Source organism: Hesperophylax consimilis, chromosome 1 (assembly GCF_061612785.1).
Source record: "Hesperophylax consimilis isolate HC1 chromosome 1, BYU_Hcon_1.0, whole genome shotgun sequence".
NCBI classification, from domain to species: domain Eukaryota; kingdom Metazoa; phylum Arthropoda; class Insecta; order Trichoptera; family Limnephilidae; genus Hesperophylax; species Hesperophylax consimilis.
The window spans coordinates 43,836,345-43,851,000 of NC_142836.1; the positions used below are offsets into that span (position 1 = coordinate 43,836,345).

The window sequence follows — 14,656 nt, forward strand, 5'->3', positions numbered from 1 at the left end:
TTTGACTGCTCGTTGAAATCTTATTAGACCAACTCAAACTTTCATGACAGATTTTTCAGATTTGTTCCAAAAACAATTTCAAAAGTAGAATCCGCCAATCTTTGATCACCATTCATATCAAGCGTATAAACAGAATGAATCAATAAGTCCTTTTAAGTATCTCGATGACCTTCATGGCAGAGCTGTAAGATTAATTTCTCTAAGAATCATGTGTTCAAAACCCTTACGACGGCTGATTAGCTGAAGAATCTGGACCAGAGGATAATAGACAGCCCTGATTTACTTAACCTCATTGAACTTTATGTTACCCACGAGAGCTACTCGGTCTAAAACTCTGTTTGAATGTAACAATACCAGGACTGCGCATTTCAATCACTCGATTGTAGATTACATGAAGTTGGTAATGGATACACAGAAGTGGTGGATCTATTTAACTACACGGAAGATAGGTACAAGAAGGCTATCATATATTTTCAATCAAAATTATTTTTTTTCTCATTTTAGTAGCTTGCAAATACTGTTTTTAGTATATTTATATATACCGTTGGTATTAAATAAATAATTTATTTGCGTTTTACGGTAATCGAACCAACAACTCCCGACCCAAATTCAAATTGATGTACCAGTAATCTAAATAAATTAAATTGTTGAGATAATATAACGGCATGTCAACACTTGGGTGTTGAGCGATTATGCTTTCAGTGTCGTCCTGGTTAAGGAACATAATACAAATTATCATAAATAACATCTTTAGCTTATGCACACGAGCAGGCAATCGTTACTAATATGTAATTATAAGATTTTCACGGTCAATATTCTTATGTTTATTGACTTCTGTGGTGTTATAATACACAAGAAATCTATTATTTTCTACATTTTTATTTACTCGTTTTCAAAAAAAAATTTTTTTCAATTGTTTCTGGCACTTTATTTTATTATAAATCTGGACAAATTATTCGTTTTTCTGTTATAAACGGGACTGCAGGCCTTTAACGAATGAATTGACAGAGTTCCTAATAAAATAGCGAGTGTTTTATGAAGACGGCGGAACACGTGTTCATACAAACGCTGATATTGACATACTGATGTTGTCGCATTCCGTCATCATATTTATTAGCAAAAGAACCCGTGTTCTCCATATATTATGAATGACTAATATTTTATCAGGAAATTAGCATGTTATCACTTTTTTAAGAGAATAATTTTTCTCCATTAGGTGTATACTACGATTTTTTTCCAGTCCGCTTTTGTTGGTATTGCAAAAAAAGATACTGATTTACAGAGCGTACTCATACTTACGCAGTCATAGATATTTTTGTGTGACCCGCATTATTAGATTTACGAGTTTATTTTCTAAATCGTTAAAACGGTAAGCTTCTTTCCATTGATTTCTACATCATAAAACAAAAATACTTATTAAGTCGTTAATACTCTTGCGAATATAAAAAAAAAAACCATCATGAAAATAATTTATATTCACATAAAAAGGCGAATTCTCACCGAGTACGTAGGTAGGTTCTCCGGTGCTGTCCCGTTATCGCGGAATATTGCACAGAACAGATGTTAAGTACCTACCTCTATCGTACGAATTATCTGCTCGTAAATACAAATTAACTGTCAAGTTCACAGTAGCGATGGGCATCGTTACGAAAATATCGATCGTTTTAAAAACTGAATCACTTCGAACAAATCGATTAAAGTTTATTGAATTAAAAAAATATATCTGGTGTTGGTCTGTGGTTGTATCTCGTTCTGGTTGTATCAGATACCCCTTTATTTTATAGTTTCAAAGACTCTTCTCAGGATTTCGTCTCAAAAATATACAAAACCCTTTCGCTATTCTTCGCGAGGCTTTCATCTTGGAGATAAGAATAATATATAAGGAATAATACATTTAAATTTGTAAGAAAGGAATATGAAATCAAAAATTTATACAAAACAAAAGATGAAAACGTATACTAACATATATAGTCCCCCTCAGCACAGGATCTCCTAGTGAGGAGGACTTCAATGATCTGTTTTAATTTTTTTTTCATGTGCCATACAAAAATGTACCTAATTATTTAAAAAAGTTACTAAATAAAAAAAAATAAAAAATAAAACGAAAAATTTAGAAAACAAAACATTTATCAATACGTATAAAGCCATGGAGAGAGGTTGTAGATATAAATCAAATCATAATAGAAATATAAACAATAGAGACATAACATTATTCACAAACCATCAGAGAAATATTTTTATTTAATATTCTGCTACGGATTCCACGTACAACCTTATTTGAGATCTGACTTCATATGTCGTTAAGTTATTAGTTACATATTTCGATAAATAGACACTGGTGGGAGCACAGCTTTTGGACTGCATAAAGAACTCCTAGAAATTAATCATTATGCATTTGCCTATTCCTGAGCAGAAGAATGTTAAGGACTATTTTTATTGAGTGAGAAAATCCATGTGTCATGATCGCAAGTTGTTTTAAATACTGTAGGTATGTTGGTATGCGCAAATATTTTGCAACCTCCGTAATACTCATTTTCCAGCTGCTTTTGTATGAATGCACACCGGTCGCCAAATATGATTTATGCGGGAAAATTCTTCAGATTCCATTTAAGTTGTTCATTGAATCCACACTCCGGGTGATCTCAGCTGAGTGAATGCGGTTACTCATCCCACTATTAATGGTGATAATTATATAAATACATACTTACACATAATGAGTAAGGTGTGCAAAGCCAGCCCAACTGTGCTAACAATGACAGCAATGTACAATGTTAACATTATCACGTCGTTACACAAGAACGCGAATTCCATCGGTTAGTGCCAAGATAGATATCATTATTGATGAATTATAGATATTACGAAATTCAGCAGTTATTTTAGGATAATGATCGCAAACGCTTCAGACAAAATTGCATTCACAACTCAATTTAAATTAAATAAATAACTTTCTACACCACTATTCTATCAAAATATTTGACATGTTTCTGTAAGAAAGGTTTTAGGTGGTACGCCTGCTTTTTGAATGTGTAAGAGCGAGATGACAGATCGACGTATAAAAGATGACGGATGCATCTGCTCACTCTCTTTTCCCAACCGACAGCTAAGAAGATAGTAGTAGACAATCCGTTCTAAAGTGTTAATAAACATTCTATCCGCACACGCGTATAATTATTGAGATCCTCACAGTACCACCAAGTCTGTATATAACAGTTTCGAAACCAAAGGTTTCTTCGTCAGGGACAAACACAATATAATATATAATTCTGACCAAACCATTTTTAATAAAAGTTGTGTATACAAAGTTATTTATTTTCTTTAAATTAAAATGACGCTGCAAAGTGAATTTGCAAATTTTGAAAAAAAAAATGAAGTTATTTATTCTTGTCCAGTATATTTAATTTGTACTACTCCATTTGAATTTAAAGTTTTTTTATGTTTAATAATTATTATCAAGCGTGACAGCTGTTACTTACTGACGATCTATCTTATTTTATTATTTCTATACATATACACGGAGAAAAAATAGTATTGCTGATTTATAAAGAATCTCGAATGACGAAATGCGAAAATATTACGATTTTTATGAACACGCGTTCCGATATCGTGAAATGTGTTTGTATTTTACTAAAAGTTTATCAAAAACCTATGAATTCATTCGTTAAGGGCCTGCAATTCAGTTTTTCACCGGATTTCATCATTTGAAGAGATTCTTAATAAATTAGCAATACTCATTTTTCTCAGTGCTTACGATGAAAATCTTTTGGCATATTGATTTTATTTTTATTACCAATGCCTTTATTGATTTTTGGGTAAATAGAGAAAAAAATCGAAAATGAAGTTCTAAGAAAGTTCAATGAATTGAAAGTAAACGGATTATCATTATGACGTGAAAAGGTTCCCTCTAAATTTTCTAAAGTAAGAAAATATGATCGAGTGAGAAATGTGGAGATCCACAAAGAGTGCAAGGCTGATGTAAGCGTGATGAATAAGATTAAGAAAGGGACGCTTAGATAGATTGGGCATGTAGAGCGAATTAGCGAAGAAAGGAGTGTAAGGAGAATATATGAGGCAAATGCGAATGGTAGCAGAAGTCGGGGACGCCCGAAGAAGACATGTCACGATCAAGTGAATCAGAAGTCAGAATAATAGAATAGTATGTATGAATATGATTGAGGCAAGAAGTGTGTGCCAAGACCTAGTTGTTTGGCGGTCCGTTCTCTCGGCCTATCCCTTCGGGGAAACGGCGTGATGGATAGTTATTTAGTTAGTTTTAAATTAAAAAAATACGAATTCAAATGTTCTCTTATCTGTGATGCCGAAATTAGTTGTCTCAAGCAGCTAAATCTGTCGAACGAGGAATTCTGGCCCTAGCGACTTGAAAATCGCAATTTTTTGTATGAAATTTCTAAGTCAATGCAGCGTTCAGGTCGAATTATCATTTCCATCATGAGTTATGGAACTCCGTAAAACCCACGAAGCATCCGTAGAACCGCACACGAATCGTTGATTACTGTCCCCCGCCACGGGAGTTTTTTTATATTGATTCCAAAAACAGTGGCCTCTTGCATCAGTTTTTGACCTCTGCCGTGCACCTTGTGGACTTGTAGGTCTGCTAGACACGCAGTCATTATTATAGCATTCAACCGCCAGCACCGCGGCCAAATGACGAGTCTCTCTGACCCTCAATGTCGCATTCGAAAACAATCGTCGCATTTTTCTTGGAAAATCCTTCAAATGCCAAGTAAAGATATTTTAGTATTTCCGTCCATAGTTGTGGTTAGTTTGCGGATCTTAGCGGATGTCTTTAAATGTATAAATACATATGTTCTTTTTGGCGTTGACAAAAGGTTTATCGCTTTTTTAAACCCTTACTACCCGGATACCGGTACCGCCGCCCCGGGTACCATTTTAATGGGTAACTAACACCTTTGCCATTAATCTCCCCAAGTGGTTAGTTATATTTGGTGATTTAGCAGGGGTACCTGGGTTCATGGGATGAGGTTGTTCTATCTTTTGGCGGCGGATACGTCTTTCCACCTATTGCGTGGCGGGTCGGATCGGGAAAGAATGGTTGAGGGAGATATTCTGATTTTTCCAGCAGGACTCTCTCGACCCATCCCCTTGCGCTGCAGTTGGAGGGATGGATACTCTTCTAGACCCACTGATCCCCAGAATCTTACCCACCCCTCACACATTTTTACTTTCCAAAACTTCGTCTCCTTCCTTTCCTTAAAAAGACACTCCACATAGCATCCCCAAAGATGGAATGGGGCCTGAGGAAAACTTCTTTCCTCGGGGCCTTCTGTGTGAAGCTAATGTAAAAAATGGTTTTATTTGCATATATTGAATTAAGTACCTAAAGCCGCATTCAGACGAGAGTAAAAAAGCAGTCCGGCATTTATTCGTATCTATTGTCAATTAAAAGGTCGGCACCGTTGACCGCGGCGGCAAATTGCAAAGTGAAGAATTCTCGCAGTTCACGCGTCACATTTTACCCAGTCAGATAGAATTTCAGTACGCCATTGAATCACAACAAGAGACAACGGTTTCTTCGAAGTTTACAAAGTTCGCACGGTGTTATTTCGGCGTTGTTGGATGCAGGGGATGTAGGCCATTGCTAATGTAATGTTGGTTCCGCAATGCAACAGCATGTTGAGTAATTAATAAGTAATAATGTATTGGATAATTCGAGCTAATAGGTTGGTAGCTAATTGGCTTAGGTTGTTAGGTTGGCCATACACGCATGTCCAAAGACCGACATACAATGAAGAAGTTACTGACGCTGTATTATTCCTTCTCCTATCTATATTATTGCGGAAAATCAGAAACAGGGAGATTTTAATTGAACCCTTTCAGTATACCTCATGCTAATTTGATAATAATATATGTACTTCTTTTATAACGCTGGTACGTTTATCAGTTCAGATGCGCTCTAGATAATTGTAATTTGATTTGTGAAAGAAATCCTGCTTGGATCAGCGTTCCTCGCGTGACGAGATGTAAATATATAAAACAACTTTATCTTTATTTTATTCCTGTAATAATAAACGTAAATACCTTATAACAGTATCTTACAAACTTAACTTCACGACACCTGATGAATAGAATATGATCTGCGGCACACTAAATAAAACGGTTTGACGGGGGTTTTCTTTTTAAACATAGACTGACTGATACAGACCAAATATTTAACAGCTGTGACGTACTAGATTTACGCCAATTATACGTTAAAACACTACTAAACTACATTTTTGACAAAAAAATAAATTTCAACATACACAAAATAACACTAACTGACCAGTTAGACAAGCGTACAAAGAAAACATAAAAACTCCGACAGTAAATTCAAGCTTTGGACAAAGACACATTGGTAGTGTCTTTGTGCTATAAAAGCATTCAACAGTGTGAAACTTGAAATTAAAATTGAGGAAAATAAAAATAAATTCTCACACAAAATTGCAAAATGGATTAAAGAACAAAAAAGACAATATTACCAAAATCTCATAGAATAAAATAAAAATAAAACCTACACGTAACACACAAAACCAATATAAACACACATCACTCACAAACACATAAGATTATATTTTAAATGTATTATTTTCTCTTTAAATGTATTATGTAGATTATATTTTAATATTATAAAATGAAGGCCTCAGCACGGGCAAGCCACCCAGTGAGGCCAACATTACTGGAAAAATTTGAAAGGTAAAAAATATTGTACCAAATAAAAAAAATAAAAATTGTTTAAGTCTCGTCAAGTCTTTTCAAGTACTTTAAAACCTTCATAAAATGCAAGACCCCTCCTGATTTCGACATAATTTTTGACTAGTGGATCGCGTTAAATAGTAAATGTACTTTATTAATATGAATAAAGGGAATCATAGTGTAGGTAAACATGTTTTCTTTTTATCATTTTATAGACACCCATAGTTAATAATTATTTTATTGGTGAGTAGGATGAAATTGATTTTTAGAAAGAATTCTTTCGAAACGGGGCTCTAAATTAGATAAACAAATACGTAACTCCTCATCTCCAATCTCTAACAGCTCTCGTTTATTGGATTTCATTTCCACGAGCGCTGACAAGCCAAATTTTCAAAGATACAACGATCCAAATGGCAACAGAGATTTATTTGCTGGTGTAGCCAATCGAGTACTTCAAAGCGATATCACTCACACTCGCTCACACTCACTCACACTCGTTACGCTGCGAATATACCAGTGTCACGTCGACCACTATAAACGAACAGGATTAATATTAATTTGTGTATTTAGATGTTGAATTTATTTAATCTAGCTGTACCCTGCCACGCGTCACTCTGGCCACACACTTAATGCAGCACACAGTTTGGCAGACACTGTCTTAGAATGAAACAATCATCTAACTCTGCTGAAGAACAAATTGGTTGGAACGGAGAAGTTAAAAGTAATATAGTCAACATTGGTCAATGTTATAAGCAATGCAACGATATTTTAGAATCGATTTTGAATAAGTAGCAATAATATTTATTTAGAATAGTGTCCAAAGTTTATAATATGTTGGTCTACAGATTTTGTCCAAAATATGTTTTTAGGTTTTAATTGAAGTGTTATAGTTAGTTGGTACTCTGCTAGGTTTATAGTGCTTTTGATCTAGAACGTTGTGAAAATTTTAATTAAAATCATGTTGTAAGGGAAAATGTTTAGATGTGCCAATGGGAAAATGACACATAAATTCAATGTAATATTATAATTTAGCTGACAAAGAAAGGCTTAGATAGAAAACTCAGCTTTTATTTAACTGCACAAATAAATTCATAATTTTCTTAAACAATATTAAGGTTCATGTAAAAAGCGCACATTTCCAAATACTTATAAAATGTTCAGTAGTTTCCGTCCGTTTGGCGTTAGAGCATTGGAGATCAAATGGAACTAATTGGAGAAAAAAAAGTGGTACCAATTTTTTCGCTTCGTGTCTCATCTAAATATAATACATCAATGGGATAGTCAAATTCAAAGCAAAAGTTCTAGAGTTCATTAAACCGGGGTTACAGACCGATATACAACTGAAATATGTATTTTTAATTATGTAAAACTGCTACACGGGTGAATTTAAAATCTTACGGATTCGAACCAGTTTTAAACTATAAAAAATATCAAGGAATGAAATTTAAAATCCATCTAAAAAAACTTGAAATAACAATTGCAGATATTGCGACATGTTTCTGCAGCATTCTGCTTTTTCAAGTATACACTTCCTTCGGTGTCCTTCCGCTGGGAGCCATTGCACTGTTCAGGAGTTCATTGCCCCGGGTGGGAACTACCCGGTACTGGGTACCCGCCACCAGGCACCGGGCACCCGATACCTAGGTACCTCCCACAGGCACACTGGGAGGCACTGCACCACCGCCGTCCAGTATCAGACGCTCCTTTATTTCACACTGGAACACTTTGATATGTCGAAAGATAAATATTATAAAAAAAGACGTGGTTAGTTTTGTGATGCGTGTTTCTGATACTACACTAATGTTAGATGCATGAGAGTCTAGCCAATCTTTTGTGTTTGCTTACTCCTATAACACGAAGTAAATGTTGAGGTGCAATATGAATACATCACAAGATTAATATTAAAGCTTCGTTCAGAAGGTTCAAGTCAAGTCAAGTCGCTCCGGGCACAACGCACATTCCCAACCAGCAAATTAATAAATAATCAAGAGATACATTATAAATGCCAAAAATATGCCTAGTCATACTGTGTATCACCACGAATATGAATAATAGGAGTAAAAATCGCTTGGCAAGCCGAATCTATAAATGATTGATTCAAGTGCATTTTTTGTTGTTGTATATAATTTTTAATTAGTCACAAATAATCTTAGCCATTAACAGATTTCTTATGATTTTCTTTTGATTTTCTAATTTAAAATAAATTACTTAGTAGCTTTTATGCTTATATTTTCTTGTATACGTAATTAATAATTTTCTTTAAATTTTACTCAAGCGATGATACTAAAGGAAAAGTATCTTATCCAAAGCTTATTGTTTAGTTTTCATAATGTAAACCGATTGGTACACTGAGAAAACGTATTGATATAAAATATTGCTAATTTATTATAAATTTTTGGTCATATTATTTGTATTTCTGTAAAAAGGGACTACATGCCTTTAACCAATGAATTGACGGATTTCCCAACAGACTGTCGGTAAAACTCGAATATGTTATTAGGATGTCGGAACACGTGTCCAAAAAAAACTCATATTATAACATCTCGTCATTATATTTATTAGGAAACGAACACCTGCATGAACACGTGTTCCGATATAATCTGAATAGACTAATATGTTTTATTAGAAAATGGGTTGCAATCACGTTTTTAACAGGATTTCTATAAATCAGCCATACTCATTTTTCTCCGTCTAGATAGTAAAGATTATTCTAGCCTAATGATGTGATATATGTTTGAGATACAACGGTACAGATACAATGTTAGCTGCGTGAGAATTAAGTCTACAACGACCTATCAACTTTTGTGTTCTCTCCTTTCTTAAACATGGATCTCTTCAAGAACCAGATTCACTCATTCCTCTTCTAAGTCCCTTCTCATATTACCCCTAGTACGACATAGGCACTTAGGTGATCTTCAGACTTCAGACGCTCGTGTGTATAAATTTAAAACAAAAATAGTTTATTGGAAGGAATATCGTAAAATCCATTTAGCAACGATATTTTGACGGTCGGGCATAGCGTAAATAAAAGATATCACACTATAATATAGTATAGTAATAACCAAGTAATAGTATAAAATAACCAAGTACATATTATGTACTTGGTTATTTTTGTTTAAAAACACCAGATTTAAATGACCATAAAAAATATACTTTCGTATGATTTCGTATTCGATGACCCAGGTAATTTTTTTCAGCAATGTACGTAGTTAAATGAGAAATATATATGTTTTAGTGATTTATGTTCGGAGTGTGTCGTGTTGCGCTACTTCCTTCTTTAGCCAACGTTTTGGACAGCATTACAGTGTCACCAGGGTATCATCAGGGCAGATGTGTGAAAATTGTATGTAATTTTTTTTTTTTTTTTTTCATTTTCTAGATTCTTATATTCCATGAAGTGGTGAATCATTTAAATTTACTGAATTTAAAGTTAATGTTCTTTATACAAATAGAACGGCGTCATATGCGCCTCACAATTTTTACCTCATATGGGTTTATTTAAATATTACCTGGCTTTTATAGACTTAGAGGCCTTGTATTTTCTCGGTAGGGAAAAAATTTGTTACCTAAAAACCCTACTAAAATTGCATGTATCATCATCCAGCATCAGCACCAGCGGCGACCTACAGCGGCCATATACTACATACGTGTCTGTTTGTGTTGTGTTGGGAATGGGAGGGAAATTTTGGCTGCGCCCTTTTGTTGGAGTCCTTCCGCATTTGCCGTTGGGAGTAAGGAAAATCGCAGAAAACCTTACCCAGGAAGGAGCGGCCGAACGTCAACTTGAAACGTTTGCGGCCTTCAGTAACATCGGTATATGATGTCCTGCATTTTTGAGATGTGTGTGTGTGTGTCTGTTTTTATGTTAATATATACTTATGGGAAGATAGAAAATAAACATACATATACATACAAATTATAAAATATTATATAAATATATAAATAGATATATAAACATTATATATTTGGGAAGAAGGTCGGGAGTTTAGGAAATACCTACTGCTCGCTATTCGTCCGCGTCTAGTTCTGGTATGTGCCATATGTGGTCATGGTCCATGAGGATGTGTTTTGGTAGTCTATGTGTGTATCTGAATGTCAGGTCGCTCGGAGCATTGTATTGTCCTATGTCTCGTATTAGTTGATTTTTACTAAGTGTGAGTGATTTGTAAAAGCGTTCAGTCAGTCTGTGTGTGAATTCGTATAGAGTTGGAATTTGTTCTCGTTCGTGTAATCTCTTCAAGTTTGTTCTGAGTCTCGTGTTGTATGTGATTTTAATGCAGAGATTTTGAAGTGTCTGTAGATTCTTGTGGTCTGTGTGTGAGATGCTGCTCCATACGGGAATCGCATAAGAGAGTACCGGACGAATGAGCGAGTAGTAGATGAGGAGTTTGGTTTTGGGAAGTAGCGGACTCCGTCTATTGAAAATTGGCTTCATCATGCCGATCGCTTGTCGCGTGCGCGCGTGCATTTTCGCTTGGTGAGATTTCCAGTTGAGGCGGGAGTCCATGGTCAGGCCGAGATATGTAACTTCATCTTTCCATTCAATGCTGTGTCCTCCCATTTCGATGTTGAAGTCAGGTTTTCTATTTATACGTTTTCTCGTAAACATGATGGCTTCGGTTTTCGCCTCGTTCAGTTTCAGGCGCCATTTCTTGTAATACTCTACGAGCGCGTCGAGCGCTCTCTGTAGGTAAATCGCGGCCATGTTCGCTTTCAGCGAAGAAACGTATAGTTTGACGTCATCTGCGTAGATAGACAGATTGCATCTCTCGTCTCGGGGGATGTCGTAGGTGAATAGAATGAAGAGAAATGGTCCCAGTAAACTTCCTTGCGGCACGCCTTTTGGAATCTCACGCATTGAAGATAGCACGTTCCTTATGAACACTCTGAACGATCTATTCTTTAGGTATTCCTGTATCAGTCTCGTTAGGTATATGGGCGTGTTAGTGCGGTGCAGCTTATGCACGAGCCCGTCAATCCATACGGTGTCGAATGCCTTCTCTAGGTCGATGAGCGCAGCGGCGGTGAAGCGATGTTCGTTAAATTTTCTTGCGATAAATTCCGCTACTCTGGTGAGTTGATGGGTCGTGGAGTGCCTCTTTCTGAAGCCGAACTGCTCGTCTGGCAAAGTCTTGTTGTCGTCGTGGTGTGGTACAAGCCTGTTGAGTATAATTTGTTCAAATACCTTGCTCAGCGTAGATAATAGGCTAATCGGCCGGTAACTTGTCGGTTGCGTTCTATCTTTATTCGGCTTTGCGAAAGGCAGCACGGTCGCCGATTTCCAAATCTGGGGGAAATGCCCGGTCATGAGGCAGGCATTGAACAATTTTGTTGTGTAGATGATGGCTTTTTGAGGAAGATGTTTGAGTAGAATGTTGTGTATTTGATCGCTTCCCGGCGCCTTGTTCGTTCTGAGTCGCTTGATTGTGACCGCAATCTCGCTCGGCGTTGTGAAATGAATATCTTCAGCGTTTGTCTGCTCCGCTTCGTTCAAATCTCGTAGAGAGTCAGCTACGATCCGGTCCGTAGCCGGGTCGGAAAGGCCGTCTGTAGCGGCGTAAGCTCTCTCGAACCCGTCGGCGAGTGTTTCAGCTTTTTCTTGTAGCGAAAGCGCCGTCCCGGGGCCGTTCAATTTCTGTAGCGGGGGAATTGTGTAATCTTTATGTCTCAGCGCGCTCGCCATTTTCCATAGGGAATTATCCTTCGGCGTGAGCGACGCAACTTTTTTGTCCCAAAGTTCGCGCTTGAGTTCTGCGATTTCGGTCTTGATTTCCCTCTGCAGGCAGTTGTACGCTGTCTTGAAGTATTCGTCACGCGTGCGGTGGTACATGCGTCGCAGGCGATTTTTGTCCTTGATGAGCGATAAAACGTGTTCGGGAAGCTTGATCGTGTATGAATGTATTTCTTTGAGAGGAATGTGTGTGTCTTGTGCTGTTTGAAGAATCTCTGTGAGAGTGCTTGTAGCTGCGTCGATTTCTTGTGGCGTGCGCAGAGTTCCCGAAGTGAGATGAATTCGTTCGTTGACTTCTTTTTTGAATCCTTCCCAGTTCGCATCCTTGTAATTGCGCTGTTTTCTGGGGGTCCTTGAAGTTGTGCCGCCTATAGTAAAGCTCACGGGCAGGTGGTCCGAAGACAGTTCGTCTAGTGTGCGCAGTGGAGATATTGTCTTGACATTTTTCTCGAGTACTATGTCCAGTGTACTCGGATATCTAGATCGTTGCGAGTAGTACGTAGGTCTGTCGGGCGCCATTATCGAATAGGTATTTGTCTGCATGTGTGTAAAGAGCGTATTTCCGTTCGCATTTCCTCTGTAGTTATTCCAATAGTTGTGTTTGGCGTTCAAGTCGCCTCCCATCACAACAATCGGTCCCAGATTGAGCAATTTATTGAGATCTTCTCTCACTAGGTTATGTTGGGTGCAGTATACGGAGATGATGGTGTGCGCTCTACCCTCTATGGTGACTTCGATAATCGTGGCTTCGGCGTACTTCAACTTCGGAGTGGGGATTCTTGTGGACGTCATAGATTGCCGAACGAATATTGCGGTTCCTCCGCCTGATCTTCCTTGTCGGTCGTCACGATAAATCTCGAAACCTTGCACTCTCAGCGGTACGCTTGGATTCAAGTGAGATTCTGATAGGAGAATAATGTCGGTGTGTAATTCGTTTGCCAAAGCGAGCAGTTCGTCTGTCTTGTTGCGCACGCTAAATGCGTTCCATACGAGGACTTTCACCGTCTCGGTATTAGGCATCGAGGGTGTCTAGGAGCTCTATCAGTATGACGAGCTTGTCTGCTGTTGTTGTGCAGCGGGCGAGCCGTGATCGCATCCTCAGGAGTCCTTGGAGCAGGGCCATCAAATCCAGGTTGTCCTCTGAAGAGTCGGGCGCGCGCACGTGCTCCTGCTGTGGGCGGGGCTGAGGTCGGGGCTGTGGGGGCGGCACGGGCTCGCGCTGCTGTTGGGCGGGGGCGGTGCCTCCGGCTACGTTGGCCCATGTGCGTCCATCCGTCCTCGGCTGAGGAGGTGGCCTGCTCGGGTTCTGTTCTGCCGGCGGTCGTTGGGCCCTTCTGGCAGGTCGCTGCTGTATTGAGGCGACGTACGCTACCCGCTTGGGGCAGCCTCTGTAGTTGGCGGGATGCGGGCCTGAGCAGTTGCAGCATGCGGCGGGCTCATCTCTTGTCTTCTTGGGGCATTCTGCCGAAGCATGCTCCAGTAAGCATTTTACGCACCTTGCTGTGTGCGAGCAGTTTCGGGACCCATGCCCGAAGTCTTGGCACCTGTAGCACTGGGTGCCGTGCTGTAAATGGTTGCTCCTGTGCTTCTGGAGTCGAATTCGGCAGTGGCACAGGTATTTGACGGCCGCGCGCAGCTGTCCCATGTTGACTTCCTTATTGAAGTGCGCTAAGTATATAGGATATTCAATTGAGGCGGTCATCTTGACCACCTTCACTGCTGGGAATCCCTGCGATTCCAGATCCGCCGCGATGTCTTCCACTTCGACGAGCGGCAGGCCCTTGATGACTGCCTTTTTCATCTTTTCCGCTTCGGCCGTGAACGTGTGGAAGCCGCGAGCCTCCGCTCGCAGCCCGTTGGTAAGGGCGCGGTGGTCCTCCATCGTGCGCACGAAGATGTTAGCCGTGCCGCCCCTGTTGTATCTGAAAGTGAAGAGCTTACCAGCTCCCAGATGTCCTTGCACCGCAGCTGTGATCTGCGCGTGCGTCATGTTCCCCAGGGTCATCACAACCGGGGGAACGCGGTCTCTCCTGCCGGGACCTGCGGGAGAGAAAGATGTATTAGTGTTGGCACGCTTTATACGCGGCGCGCCAGCGCCTTCGCTTACCTCGGGCAACTCTTCAAAACGGTTGCCACACTGGAGCGGTTGTGGTCCCCGTGGGGACATGGGCCTCTTCACGGGGTTGGACGGCCTCGTCCAGCCTCCATCCTGGGAGG

The 14,656-nt window shown here is 39.0% G+C and overlaps 1 protein-coding gene across 1 annotated transcript in view; it reads left to right on the forward strand.

The window, feature by feature from the left end:
• The window catches only part of LOC149426965 (ATP-binding cassette sub-family G member 8), a 96,324-nt gene that overhangs the window by 1,252 nt on the left and 80,416 nt on the right, over window positions 1-14,656 (forward strand). The window lies entirely within an intron of this gene.